This window comes from Triturus cristatus, chromosome 9, assembly GCF_964204655.1.
Source record: "Triturus cristatus chromosome 9, aTriCri1.1, whole genome shotgun sequence".
NCBI lineage: Eukaryota > Metazoa > Chordata > Amphibia > Caudata > Salamandridae > Triturus > Triturus cristatus.
In genome coordinates this window covers 1,064,112,961-1,064,126,516 of record NC_140592.1, presented here as the reverse complement: position 1 = coordinate 1,064,126,516, position 13,556 = coordinate 1,064,112,961, and positions in this window count along the sequence as shown.

Below are 13,556 nucleotides of genomic sequence, written 5' to 3'. Positions count from 1 at the left end.
CATTTTGCTTGCTCGCGGTCGCCAACTTGACGTTGAGGACCGCGAGCAAGCAAAAAATGACCGCAGCACTACGCAACACTACGCTACGCGTGTTCGCACTGTGCTACGTGCAGTTCGCGTAGTGCGAAGTAGCGCGAACTTCGCAAACTACGCGAGCGTAGCGTAGTGCTTTGCCCAGGCTTACTGTATTGCTCAGTGGTTAGGCCAAACCCATCAATTAAGGCAATCTTCCGACTGTTGTAATCATCTGCCTCCTCCTCTCTAAAAGTGAGGAGCTTATCTCTATCTTTGTCTGCAAAGGAGAGCTATAAGATTGCTGCCCACTGCTCCTGGGGGACCCTTTGTACTTTACAGGCCCTTTCCAGTGCAGTTATCCATTTGTGGATGTCATCCCCACTCTGGTAGGGAGGGACAATCTTATTCAGGTTTCTATGGTCATAAGACCTCTCCCTATCTCTAGGGATGTTGCTGCCACCATGGGACTCTAGTCCAACCATTTTTCTAGCTCTTTAGAGCTCTAGGGCCTCCCTATCTAGGGCCACCTGCTTTCTTCTGATTTCAAGCTGAGCTTCCTCATACTTAAGCAGTCTCTCCCTTCTCTCCTGAGAAGTTTCCCTCCTATGAGAGGAGATTGAGGTCCCTATAGATGAACCAGAATGGTTAGACTCCACAGAGGGAGATCTTGACCTTCCAGGCCCACCACCAACTCTCCCAGGAGTGACAAAGAGGGGTCCATTATGGTCCGCTCCATCTCTGTCTAGGGGAATTGGATTTTCCAGGTCCAGATCATTGTTATCTGCCTGGCCAGCCTCAGAGGTCAGGTCATGGGGAGTTACACCCCTAGGCCTTTCCTCAGGTGCTGTCCCACCCATTCTGCCTAGCCCTTCAGATCCTAAAGATCTGCTAAGGTCATCCAGCCTGAGTACCTCTATGAGATGCTTGGTGGTTGGACTTTTGCCTGCCTTCAGTTTCCTAGTTGTACATAATGCTCTCAGTTCCATGAATGGGAGGCTATCATACTGGGAATCTCGAAGCCCATTGGCTTCTGGTAAGGGCCTACTGGTTCCTGGCCATTACCATTACTAGTGTGGTGTGGTGTATTGCACTACCTACTCTAGTGTGGCCTACTAAACTCTCTTGAGTGTAGAAAAGGGTGTGCTATCCCTTAACACACAACTCTAAGTTCAGCAGAACTTACTGTATTCTAAAGCTTGTATTATGTGTACCTAGGGTACCTTTAGTGGTTTTCAGTTAGTTACTCAATTGAGATTATCTGGTAAAACAATAGCAAGCTGGAATCCCACCCACTGCCCACCAATGTGAGAAGTTGGCCTGATATATGCTGTTCACTAGTTATAGTGGGCACCTTGTATGAGTCCAAACAACCCCTTATTGGTTATAGGTTAAAGACAACCATTATTGAAAGCTATCCTAGTGGTAGCTATGGAGAGCAGCCTTCAGGCTAAGTGTTGAAGGAATGTAAAGCAGCTTGTTTTACCAGTCTATAATCTCTTGAGTCACTAAATGAAAGATATCCACACCAGGTATATATATAAAATATATGTATTTATTACAAAACACACCCTCCTAGTCTCTTTATGAGACTAGAGGTCAAAACACATAAGTTACACTTCAATAATCACAGTAAAATAGCACAAATACACGTCAGGCCTTAGGGACGAACCAAACCATATACTAAAATAGTGGTATAAGAACCACGACTTAACTAGACACAAGGCCTAGAGCCTGTAGAATCGCTGAGACCCCAAGGAACCACCCAAGGTAGTGACACAGGGGACCCACGGGGACCGCGTGCAGTGTGTCAACACAGCCGCAAGCTCCCGTTAGCTTCTAAGGGGAAAGTCGCGGTTAGCTTTTTAAAGATTAGGTACACTTAGAAATGAGTCAGGACCAAACCCTTTTTGGACTTAGGAAGTTCCAGGGCTAGCACCCACGGGAACTCCGGAGTACTCGTTCATAGGTGTCGGGTCGCGTCGTTGATTTCAATGGGAGCTGGCGAAGAAGTGCTGCTACCGTGAAGATGCGAAGTGTCTGAAGAGATCCAAGCCTGGATCGAAGATGAGAAGAACCTGAAAGCAGAGGCGACAGAGTCTGGGTCACTAGCCAGTGACCAGGAAGGCGATGGACAGATGCCCACTGATGTCGGGTGATTTCAGGTGAAAGAGGTGAAGCTTGACTCTTCAGCCACAAGGACCAGGAGGTGTCAAGGACACCCAGGAGCTGGATTCGAGCTGTCCCACGAAGGATGTCGAGTGCTGCAGCATCGGTGCCCGGATTGGACACAACAAGCCTTGGCAACAGAAACACATGCAGAAACAAGAAATATGCTTCTGTGCAGACCAGCAAGGTCTGTTGGACTCACCATTTGTTAGGGAGTCGGGGCACGTCTGGAGCAACCAGGGAAGCCCAAGGAAACTCAAAGTTACTCCCTCAGGGACCCACCAGTTAACGGACCAGGGATCGCAAAGGGACCTCGAGACAAAACACAAAATGGTGACCCATGGGTCACTCGGAATGACCAGGCTGACAATGTTTGGTGGATTTAGTGCTCGAGGTGGGGGCTACAAGTCAGCCCAAGCACGACTTCAAGAGACGTCAAGAAGTCAATGCACTTGCAGAAATGCATGGTGACCAGGAGTTCCGGTTCCACGCTACTCAAGAGGGCGGCGGGTCTCAGCTTTGCTGGGGACTCTGAGATGTCTGGAAATCCTCTTCCTGGGCTGCAAATACTTCGGAGTCCGGCGGGAGCTTCGGAAATTGCTTTGTTGGTGCCTGCCAAGCAGGGGAGTCACTCCTTGACCCTAAGGGAGATTTCTTCAGTCCTCTGGTCTTTAGCAGAGCGTCGAAGGTCCAGGATTTGGCTTCAGAGTTTCATCCAGGGTAATCTAAAGTTCTGGTTACAGAGGTTCCTTACTTATACCTAAGGAAGGGGTTGGACTAGCTCTGTGGAACCACCTATGGGAGGGTTTGGAAAGAGGGGTGGCTGCACCCATTTCCTTTGTCCAGTTTTGTGCCAGAGCAGGGGCTGGAAGCCCCTGAACTGGTCTGAGATGAACTATGCACAGGAACACCAAATGTGCCCCCAGTGCAGGACTTCAAACCACTCAGAGAGTGCTCCCACCCAGCCCCAAAACACAAAATCCTGTCTGGGAGGTGGTTACACCTCCCTGTGACAGGAAACCTATTGTCCAGGCCTCTCCTGCTGGAGTTTCGGTCAGCAGTAGGAGGCCAGATTTGTGTCTGCATCATCCATTTTGTGATGCCAGGGCTCTAATAAGTTTCTACCGGGTATACCAGTGCTGTCATGTCTCTCCCTCTAGAAGGGTGGGATCATACTCCCACACCAGTTACTGGTGTGGGGGTATGATTCCAAGGTGTTTGACACCAAACACGACATGTTTCCGTGCAGCCAGTCCAAAGTTAGCATTTACCGTTTGGTTATAATTCACTTAAGAGTATAGGGTCAGGCTGCACTACTGACAACCCGGGAGAAGAGATTCCGAAGGCTGCAGAGGGGCTCAGCTCATGCCTGGACACCCCCTCACATATAACCAAGCACCCTGCCTTCAGGATTGATAAGGCCTGCCATTTGCGTGACTGATAGGTTTGTATGTGCAGTATATGGTGAGATATAGTGAACTTATATCTCAGTAAGGTGTGCATGCACCCCCATACCCAGGCTGTAGTAGCAGACCTGTGGTGTCATTTTGGGTGGCTTTCCAGGGGTGGCATAATACCTAAAGTACATGGAATCTTTTTAGAGAGGAAGCAGTTAGGCTGGGGCCCTGAATGGCAGACTAAATTCGAAAAACAGTGAAACACAAGCAAAAAGTGGGGGGCGGCAAACATGTGAAGCAGATCCTACACAGCGTAGCAAGAGCTCATCAAAAACCAGCTGCACATAAGAAAACAAAAGCACGTAGTGGTGTGCACGCTATTATAAAAGTGAAAGCGGGCATGGCCTGCTAACAACAATAATTAAAAATAAATCCTGCGGCAGGCCGCACTGCTAATGATAGGGCGCTGCGTGTGGCTGCATTGCAAAAGTGTAAACCATGCATAGCTCGCTATAAATACATAACAAGCTGTAGCCATTGCGCAAATAAAAAAAAAAAGTGCTTACACAGTAATTGAAGGAGACAGTATAACACCGCAAGCGAATGACCCAGTCGGGAGGGGCTGTACCAAAAGGAGACAGGGCGGTAACAAAAAAGCCTCACTTTCAATCGGAGGCCAGCGTTTAACATAAATAATGACGCCAGCCAATGGGAATGATGGGCTGGTCTTCAAGTCCCCTTCTGAAATCTACTCGATGACAATAAGCCTGTCAGAGAGAGAGGCGCATGCGTGCTCCAGTGCTAGGTCTGCGAGACCTAGAAAACACAGCTTTAGTTACTTTGTCTTGATGTTGACAGTGATGCGATGCCTGCGAATATTATAACAGCAATCTGGTGAATCATCAACTGATCATCAAAACCATAATGCGCACAAAAGTTAATATGTGGAATTTGAATTTCAGTGAATATTTATAATTTATGCATCACCAAGTAAAGTGTCTTGATTTATTTGGATTTTATTACAATCTTTATTTTATCGCACTTCAGAATTACAAAAAACGTGCTTCATTTACGTTTTCCTAATTGCTGACATATTTTTTAATATTTGTGCAGTAATATGACAGAATACATAGCCTGAAATATGACCTTAATCTTTCAATGCACAGGAAATGAGTCAAGATAAAGACACATCTTTATTGCTCATTCACCTCTTGAACCTGAGCCTGAATATTTTGGGGGTTCTGCAACACCCCCAGCACCCCTCCTTCCAGTGCATATGAAGGTGCATGGGTACAAAAAGCAGAAAAAACATCATACAATGAATTACATAAATAGAACGAACCCAGAACCCATTCCAAAATAACACCCCTTTCGAAGGGCACCGTATGGCGCATTTAGGTGTAGATAGGCAGCTAGTTGAAACAAGAAGCCGATAATACCAAACTTATCTGACTGAACATTACCAAAATATGGAAAATGTACCCGTCTGGTTATAATTTGCTTCATTAGAATGTCCACAATATCTGTGACCATAAACAAATGGTCTGATTCACAAAGATAAACTTACACTCTCGTGTAAGTTTATGATTGTTTGCTATTCACAAATGGATTTACGAGTATCATCTTTACGAGTGCGAGTCTCTCCTCATAAAATATATGACCTATCTTTTTTTGTGTTGTAATTCTTTTTTAAAGCATCACAGGATATACACGTATAAAGTGGTTACATGGTAATAAGTTTCATCAGTCATCAGTATAACATGTCCAATATACAGCAATGTGTAGAAACCCCAGATGGCTAGCAGCTGCATTGTATTAACAGAAAACATTGCTTGCCTATGAATGGGGGAGGGCGAAGGGGAAGGGGCGTCGGTATGTATGGGGTGTGGGTTGTTCTTGTACATTCTGCGCCACACCGTGTATTTCCTGCGTCTGTGGGATTGGACTTTATGGCCAGAGGGGTGGGTGTCGTAAGAGGAGGGGGATTCATGGTCCTCTGTGGGTCAGGGTACCACACCAAATTTAGTACTTGCGGGGTCATCCCCAGGGCAAAAAGACTCTCTACGGAGTGTGGGGGGAGAAGGGGGGCATCCCGTGGTGGACGGGTGTGTTAGGGGGTGTGTCTGGATGTGGTACCATGCACGTGGTGGCAATGTTGCAGTGAGCAGATTCAGGTTCATGTTGGCATGTTAGAGGCTAGGTACATCGGCACTGAGCTGGGACGGGCCTCATCCACAGGAGGGGGGTAGTGCCGGAGGCCAGGCACAGGGAAGGAGGAGAAGGAGAGCCCCCACTCCTCGGCCACGCCCCCGGTATCCGTTGATACGTGCGTCTACCGCGATGAGTTCAGGAGATTGAGGAAATAAAAATTATGAGACCTATGTGTCCCCTATGTGCCCCCCAACGCTTTATGTACACATGCATGTATCCCATGCATTTCCCCTCCATGGCCTGTCTATCATGATGCCTATGCTATAACGTGGCCTGCCATCAAGTCTCCCATGAGAGAGACGACAACTCTGCATTGAGGCCTACACGTTTTGCATCATATTTCCTGCACTCGTGTCATTTCATGAAAGCCCATTTTTGTGGCTCAGCCGGAGCCGAAAAGAGGTTTCAGGCCTCAGACGCTCTGAGAGCTGCAGCTGCGTATCCTTGGCCTCGCACACTTGGGCCTCAGCCAAAGGGGCCCAGTCCGGGGTGCCGAGACAGTATTGAGCACGGTTATCTGCTTACTCCTACTGAACCACATTCCTGCCTGGAAAAGGAGGAATAAACACCACCCGTCTGCAAAGGAGAGAGAGCCTAGCCTTTCTGTCTCTTTTTGTGTGATTGCAAAGCTCACGTCAGTGAAAAACCCATAGCCCCCCATGTAAGGCCTACGCAGTGAATGAAGAAATAGGTGCCACATCGGCTCTTGGTGATGGGCAACCTATGTCACAGATCAGTCCCTGTTCCGGACTTTAGATATCAGATAATACAAAATGTACTGGTCGTCCTGACACTGAAGGTCTCACTTCCAGACTCCCCGATTGCACAGCAGCCTTTCCCCACGTCAGTTACACGTCATGCTCAAGTTGAGCACACGTAAGGCAAAGTTCCAGTAAAGTTCCAGCTGATCACGCAACCCCCTCCAGGTATCCACCCACCTATGACATTCACCAATGATCATCACGTGGACGCCCACATGGACGCCCACCTTCACGCCTACTTACACACCCACATGCTCTTATCTCATTCTCTCTTGCTCTGCCTGAAGCGCTTCTGCTTACGTATAATATTGAATGTATATATACTGTACTCTGTGAATAAAGTTTGAGAATATTTCAGGAGAATATTCTGAGCAGAAGACCCTTCCTGATCCCTTGTGGTGATGGAACTATTCTCCCTATAACTCGAGTTATTGGAATAAAGCCCTTTTGAACCTGATACCACGGACTCTGCCTCTTGCTTTATGCATGATCATATTGATATTATAGAAATTATGAGTGCGTAATACTTTATTTACGACATTAATGGCGGCCGAACAGGGACAAATCTCCTTCCCCACGCGCCGGAGATGAAGGTCCAGTTTTGCCCCCTTCCACAGCCGTGACGGACTTCAAGTGTACACGTCGCGGGTTTTTCCCGCCAACTCCCTCAGGCCAACGAAGGAGACGGACTGCGAACAGGCATCCATACGAGGCGGTGAGGATTGCGGATCGTCCCGACCCAGAGCCCACCCTGCGAGAGAGCTGTGTCCGAGGTTTCTAGAGATCCACCAAAGATACGCCATTCCCTGCGCAGCGTCAAGTGTCCGAGGCCTTCAAGTTCTGCTTCCCGGTGAGTTTTTCATGGGGGTTGCATAAAGACGGGTTCATTTAATGAACACGGTAAAGACGTGTCTCACTTGTGAGACCGGTATGTTTTCAAGGATTCAAGAGCATGCATCAAGTATTAAAGAATTAAAGTAATCCAAGCATTCAGGTGCACCGATATAACTGTATGAATGTTATTGTCTTAGTCAGGTTCAGTTAGGTTTGAATGCGTCAGGTTTTTATGTAAGTTTGTTTCATTGTGATTTTTGTTTTTTGAGTCATTGTGATTTTTGTTTTCGGTTACATTCCAACATGCCGTTGTTTTCGAAACTGCGTAAGATATGTACCAGAAAAGGTGTACTAGAGGAACCAGTTAACATTCCGCCTAGAGACACACCTGAACATTTCAAGCATGGTTTAGATGCCGTGTTGTTTTTAGAACTATGGGTGGATTACACAAAGGATTTGGAGACAAAGTATAGATGGCCTATCACGGGAACGTGGGATGCGGAATGCATCATGAAGGTAGAGGAAGAGCTATGGAAGAGAAAATGTAGACCTGCTCAGAAGGATGCCATTGAGTTTTGGCGCAAGGAGTCACATAGAAGAACAGAGAAAGAGTTCCACAAAGCAGAGAGAAGTAAACAGGAGTCCGAAAAAGCCAAAGAAAAGAAATTACAGGAGGAAGGGGAACGGGTAAAAAGAGAACAGACTGAAAGAGAAAGAAATACTGTCGTTGCTGGTATTTATCCCGTCCTTTCAGAGGAACTAGCAAGAGTGGCCCCAGTACAAAGACCCATTAGAGTGCCACCGCAAGTACCCCGAATAATAAAACCAACAGCATCCGAAAAGTTTATTAACACCTACCTAGAGGAATCCCCACCAGCATACGTGGACGGATCTTTCCCTGCACCCCCAACGCAATCCCAGCTCCAGGAGCTCGAGGACGGCGGGGAGGGAGGATCCGGGACAACATCAGGAGGGGGACCGACAGTAAAAGTAGACAACTCCGAATGTATATATGATCCAGATCCAGGAAAGGGCAGAATGCTCGTGTTTTCACTAAGGCTTAGACGAGCAGTCGCAGATTTGGAAAAATTACCAGATATGGATAAACATCTAAAGAAAATGTACACATTCATAAGAACAGGGGAAGGTCCTGAGTGCATAGCAGAAGCCATACAAAATAGAAAAGTAATTATTAAGAACTATATCCTTCGCTTCCTGATTAACTGTCTGATCAGGGAAAAAGACGAAGGTGACGGGGACGTAGACCGTTGTTATATTGGTTGGAGTGGTCGCATAGATGCCGGTCAGCATGATAAATCAGGTCAGACAGACAACATGTTGGCCAAAATCCGAAAGGCAATAATAGCCTCACACAAAGCAGGACCGGACGAAAAGGCTGAGTCAGCCTCTGATGACGAAGCAGGGGACAAAGACAGAGTACTATATGTGGGCCATGCCCGACGGTTCGAGAGGCCCAAGGGCCTCAATCACCGTAAACAGGGAACGGCTATAAAAGAAAGATATTCCCTTGAAAGTTTATTCCAAATCACCGAAAAAGCGGTGAATAAATGGTTAGGTAACGATCAGCCCCTCACCCCGACCGAAAATGAATTAGCACGGTCAGCCACCCTGTGGCTATCCCAATATGATACATATAATAATGATATCGTAGCACAGACGTTCTTGAGCCTCCCACCAAACGAACAGCGCATAGCTGGTGTTTACATGGTCCAACATTTGATTACGTTGTATGAGAGTCAATATTCTGGTCCTGGTCTATTGTATAAGTTGCTGGACGACATAATACTAGACAGGTGGATGAACATGGGTACTGAATTGATTAATGTCATCCTGGATCAGCGACACAAATATATAGTATACGTGACTAGGTCCCTGCTTCCCGCTCCACCACAGGATAAGGGACAGTTATACGACAAGCTGAACCCCCTACGAGAGGTTCATCCTGTAAAGGATGCAAACAATGCGCTGCAACGGGTGTATGTCTACACACCCTTGTCAAAATTAGAGATACTGGAAATGAAAAAAATGTTGCCCTCCCATGATAAAGACCCGGGGGGTTTTCACCGAGAACTAAAAGACATTCTCCGCTTAGGAGAATATACATATGCTGACATTCTAAAGTTATTAAAAGTACTATTGCCTGCTGGTATTTATGAGAAGCTTAAAGGAAAGGACTGGGAGGTGGGAGAGGAAAAGATTAGCTGGGATCTGTTGGAAACAGAGGAAGAAGAAAGAGGCCCGGGGGTTGGTCTGGGTCCCCGAGCTAAAGACTTACCTGAACTCCTTGTACAAGTTTTGCCTAGATTATTAGTTACTAAGAAAGAAGACTGGGATGCTATTTCAGCCTGTAAACAGAAACCAGACGAGGACACCAGCGATTTTTACTCTAGGTTTTAGAAATGTTTTACTATCAATAGTGGCCTTAAGCCCGGTAGCGATTCATATCCCCATCTGTTCGTGAGCAAACTAGTAGAAAATTCCCTACCAGAGGTAAAGTATAGGGTACTGAAGGTTGAGAGTACTTGGCAAGCAAACAGCCCTTCCCAAATGTTACAGATGTTACAATATCACCAGAACAGAATTAGAGAAGAACACGACCAGGAAAAGAGATGCATGAAAGACACAAAGATGAAGATGCTGGTGGCCCAATCGACACCGGCAAACACAAACACAAACACGAACAAGAATAGCACGAAACAAACTAGTGGGACCTGTAATTATTGCAAGAAGCCAGGCCACTTCGTAAATGAATGTGCAGTCCTGAAACACAATATAGCTATAGGTAAAACAAAGCCACGTCCTTATCCTCCCAAGGAAAATAACACACATCAGACATCAGATACGTTTCCACCGCCGCCACCGCCTGTCCATGCACCTGCACCAGCCCACGCCACAACACAAATGTATGAGCACGCTCAAACTAACTATCCAGAATACCAAGCATATTCATGAAACAGCCCAGAGAGGGAATTCGACTTGCCCCTTATTCCAGTTCCTGTGGACCAAGAGGGTCCCTATGTACATGCACGTTTACTAGGACAAGATAAAAAGTTTTTAATTGACACTGGGGTGAGTAGAACTACCATCAGTCATTCCGAGGTTCCAGGGGCACCCCTCTCGGGCTCAAAGAGCATATCCCTGGGCTTTTCAGGAAAGCCTATTATTAATGAGGTTTCAGAACCAGTCTCTTTAGGAGTTGGTCCACTAATACATACAACAGACTTACTGCTTACTAAATCATGTTCAGAAAACTTACTTGGTATAAAGACATTAAAGGAACTGGGAGCAATTATCTGTTGCTCGCCAGAAGGAGTGCGACTGTATTTACGTGATTTCAAGGGACATTTTGTAATGAAAGATATTGACATCAGGCTCCGAAATGTACCACAGCACCTATGGGCACAAGGCCCGACTGACGTAGGTTTCATGAACATTACACCACACCAGGTCACCCTCAAGGAAGGAGTAGTGCTGCCACGGATTAGACAATACAAAATCCCACCTGAGGCTGAAGTAGGGTTACTGAGAATAATCGATGAACTCATTGCACAAGGGGTGGTGGTAGAGACGGATTCAAACATATGCAACTCACCTGTTCTTCCTATTCTTAAACAAACTGATCCCAATACAACACCTGTCTATAGATTAGTTGTGGACCTGCGAGAATTAAACAAATGTGTGGTGCCACAGTACCCTGTGGTCCCGGACATTTCTTCATTATTGACTGCTATTGATGCGAAGGCTACGTTCTTTACAGTTATCGATCTGAAGAACGCATTTTTCAGTATCCCAATACATCCAGACAGCCAATATCTTTTTGGTTTCAGTTTAAAAGGCCGCAGCTTCAGATTCACAAGAGCACCACAGGGCTTCACGGAAAGTCCTAGCATCTACAGTCAGGCACTCAAACGACAACTAGACAGTATTCATATGCCTACCACTACAGCACTGATACAGTATGTAGATGACATTCTCATCACTGCAAGATCGGAAACTGACTGTGAAAATGCATCACTCACGGTTTTACACTTCCTGGCTGACAAGGGGCACAAAGTGTCCCCTTCTAAGCTACAATTCTGTGAACAGCAAGTGGCGTACCTTGGGCACTTGCTATCCAAGGAGGGTAGGCGACTGACACCAGAACGTATTCAATTGATTTCTGGCCTTTCACAGCCCAAGACACAAAAGGAGGTACGTGCATTCAATGGACTCTCTTCATATTGTAGGCAGTGGATCCCCCAGTATGCTTACATAGCCAAGCCCCTAATACAGTTGACAACACAGGAGGCAGCTTCTACTAATGTCCTCCCTTGGACACAAGAACACACTGTGGCATTTGAAGAATTAAAAAGAGCTTTATGTCAAGCACCAGTTTTAGCGATCCCTGATTACAACAAATCTTTTATGCTTTTTGTGACAGAGCGGGATGGAACAGCACTATCTGTCCTAACACAAGATCATGCAGGAAAACACAAGCCCTGTGCTTATTTTTCTAGTACATTGGACCCGGTAGCACAGGCTTTGCCTGCATGCTCAAAATCTGTTGCAGCAACGGCCTTAGCCATAAGACAAAGTGACTCGATAGTGCTGGGCCACCCCCTGACAGTACAAGTACCGCACGCAGTGGAGGTTCTCTTGAACCGAACACCAACCCAACACCTGACTGTAGCGAGACTGACAGGTTATGAGCTGACGTTATTTCAACCACACATAGAGATCAGACGATGCAACATACTGAATCCTGCTACTCTTTTGCCCTCCAGTACAGAAAACGTTTCCCCACATGACTGTGTTGAAGTAATACATACCGTGACTAAGCCAAGACAAGACTTGACAGATGTTGCACTCCCAGACCCTGACCTAACACTCTATGTTGACGGCTCATGCATGAGGACGGGGGCGGGAGAATTAGTGGCAGCATATGCAGTGACCACTGCTACTGAAACTATAGAGACTAAAAGAATAGACATACTGTCAGCACAAGCAGCAGAGCTCATCGCTCTGACACAAGCATGCATAAGAGCTAAGCACTTGAGAGTAAACATTTACACCGATTCACAATACGCATTCGGGGTAGTTCATGACTTCGGAGTACTGTGGAGAGAAAGAGGTTTCTTGACCTCTCACGGGGCCAAGATACAGCATGGCCCCCTTATACAAGCCCTTCTGGAAGCGATACATTTGCCGACAGCCATAGCTATCCTGAAATGCAAAGCACATACTAAAGCCACAGATACCATTTCTCAAGGCAATGATCTGGCAGACCGAACTGCTAAACAGACAGCTCAAACCCCACTAGACATGAAAAACTCACAGATACCATCAATGACCAAAGCCATGACAGTCAGGGATCCTTCCAGGGATGTACAAGACATACAGACACATGCTACTCCAGATGAATTAAAAAAATGGTCGGAACAAGGAGGGGTACTGACTGATCAGGGTTGGATGACTAAGGGCAAAGAAACATGGTTTCTTCCTGATTCGATGGTACAAGTGATCATAAATACCGCACATAGTCCTGCACACTTAGGAGAGAAAGCAATGCTAGACAGCTTACAGAATATATGGTTCAACAAGCACCTGTGTGCAGCAGCGAAACAAAAGGTCAGAACATGTATGATCCGTTGCCAATTCAATCCAGGTAAAGGCATTCCGATGGAACAAGGTGGATTCCATCCACCTGACCATCCTTTTGAAGTCCTCCAGATGGATTATATCCAAATGGACAGATGTAGAGGTTACAAATATGTCCTGGTAGTAGTATGTTCACTGACAAGGTGGACAGAAGCTTATCCAGTTCCTGATTATACTGCTGTAACTACCGCCAGACAATTGGTGCGAGAGTTTTTCCCACGTTATGGATTACCGGGTGTCGTATATTCCGACAACGGTCAGCCTTTCTCCTCTGAACTCATGAAACAGGTGTCCCTTCTGTTAGGGTATACCTGGAAGTTCCATTGTGTACGACATCCTGAGGCAGCAGGCCTTGTAGAAAGACACAATCAGACCTTAAAGATAAAACTAGCAAAGATTTGCGCAGACAAAGGTGTAGATTGGATGGTAGCCCTGCCGGTTGCCCTCTTTTACATGCGTATGGTAGCCCATTCTAGAACAGGCTTATCTCCCTATGAAGTGGTCTTTGGTAGAC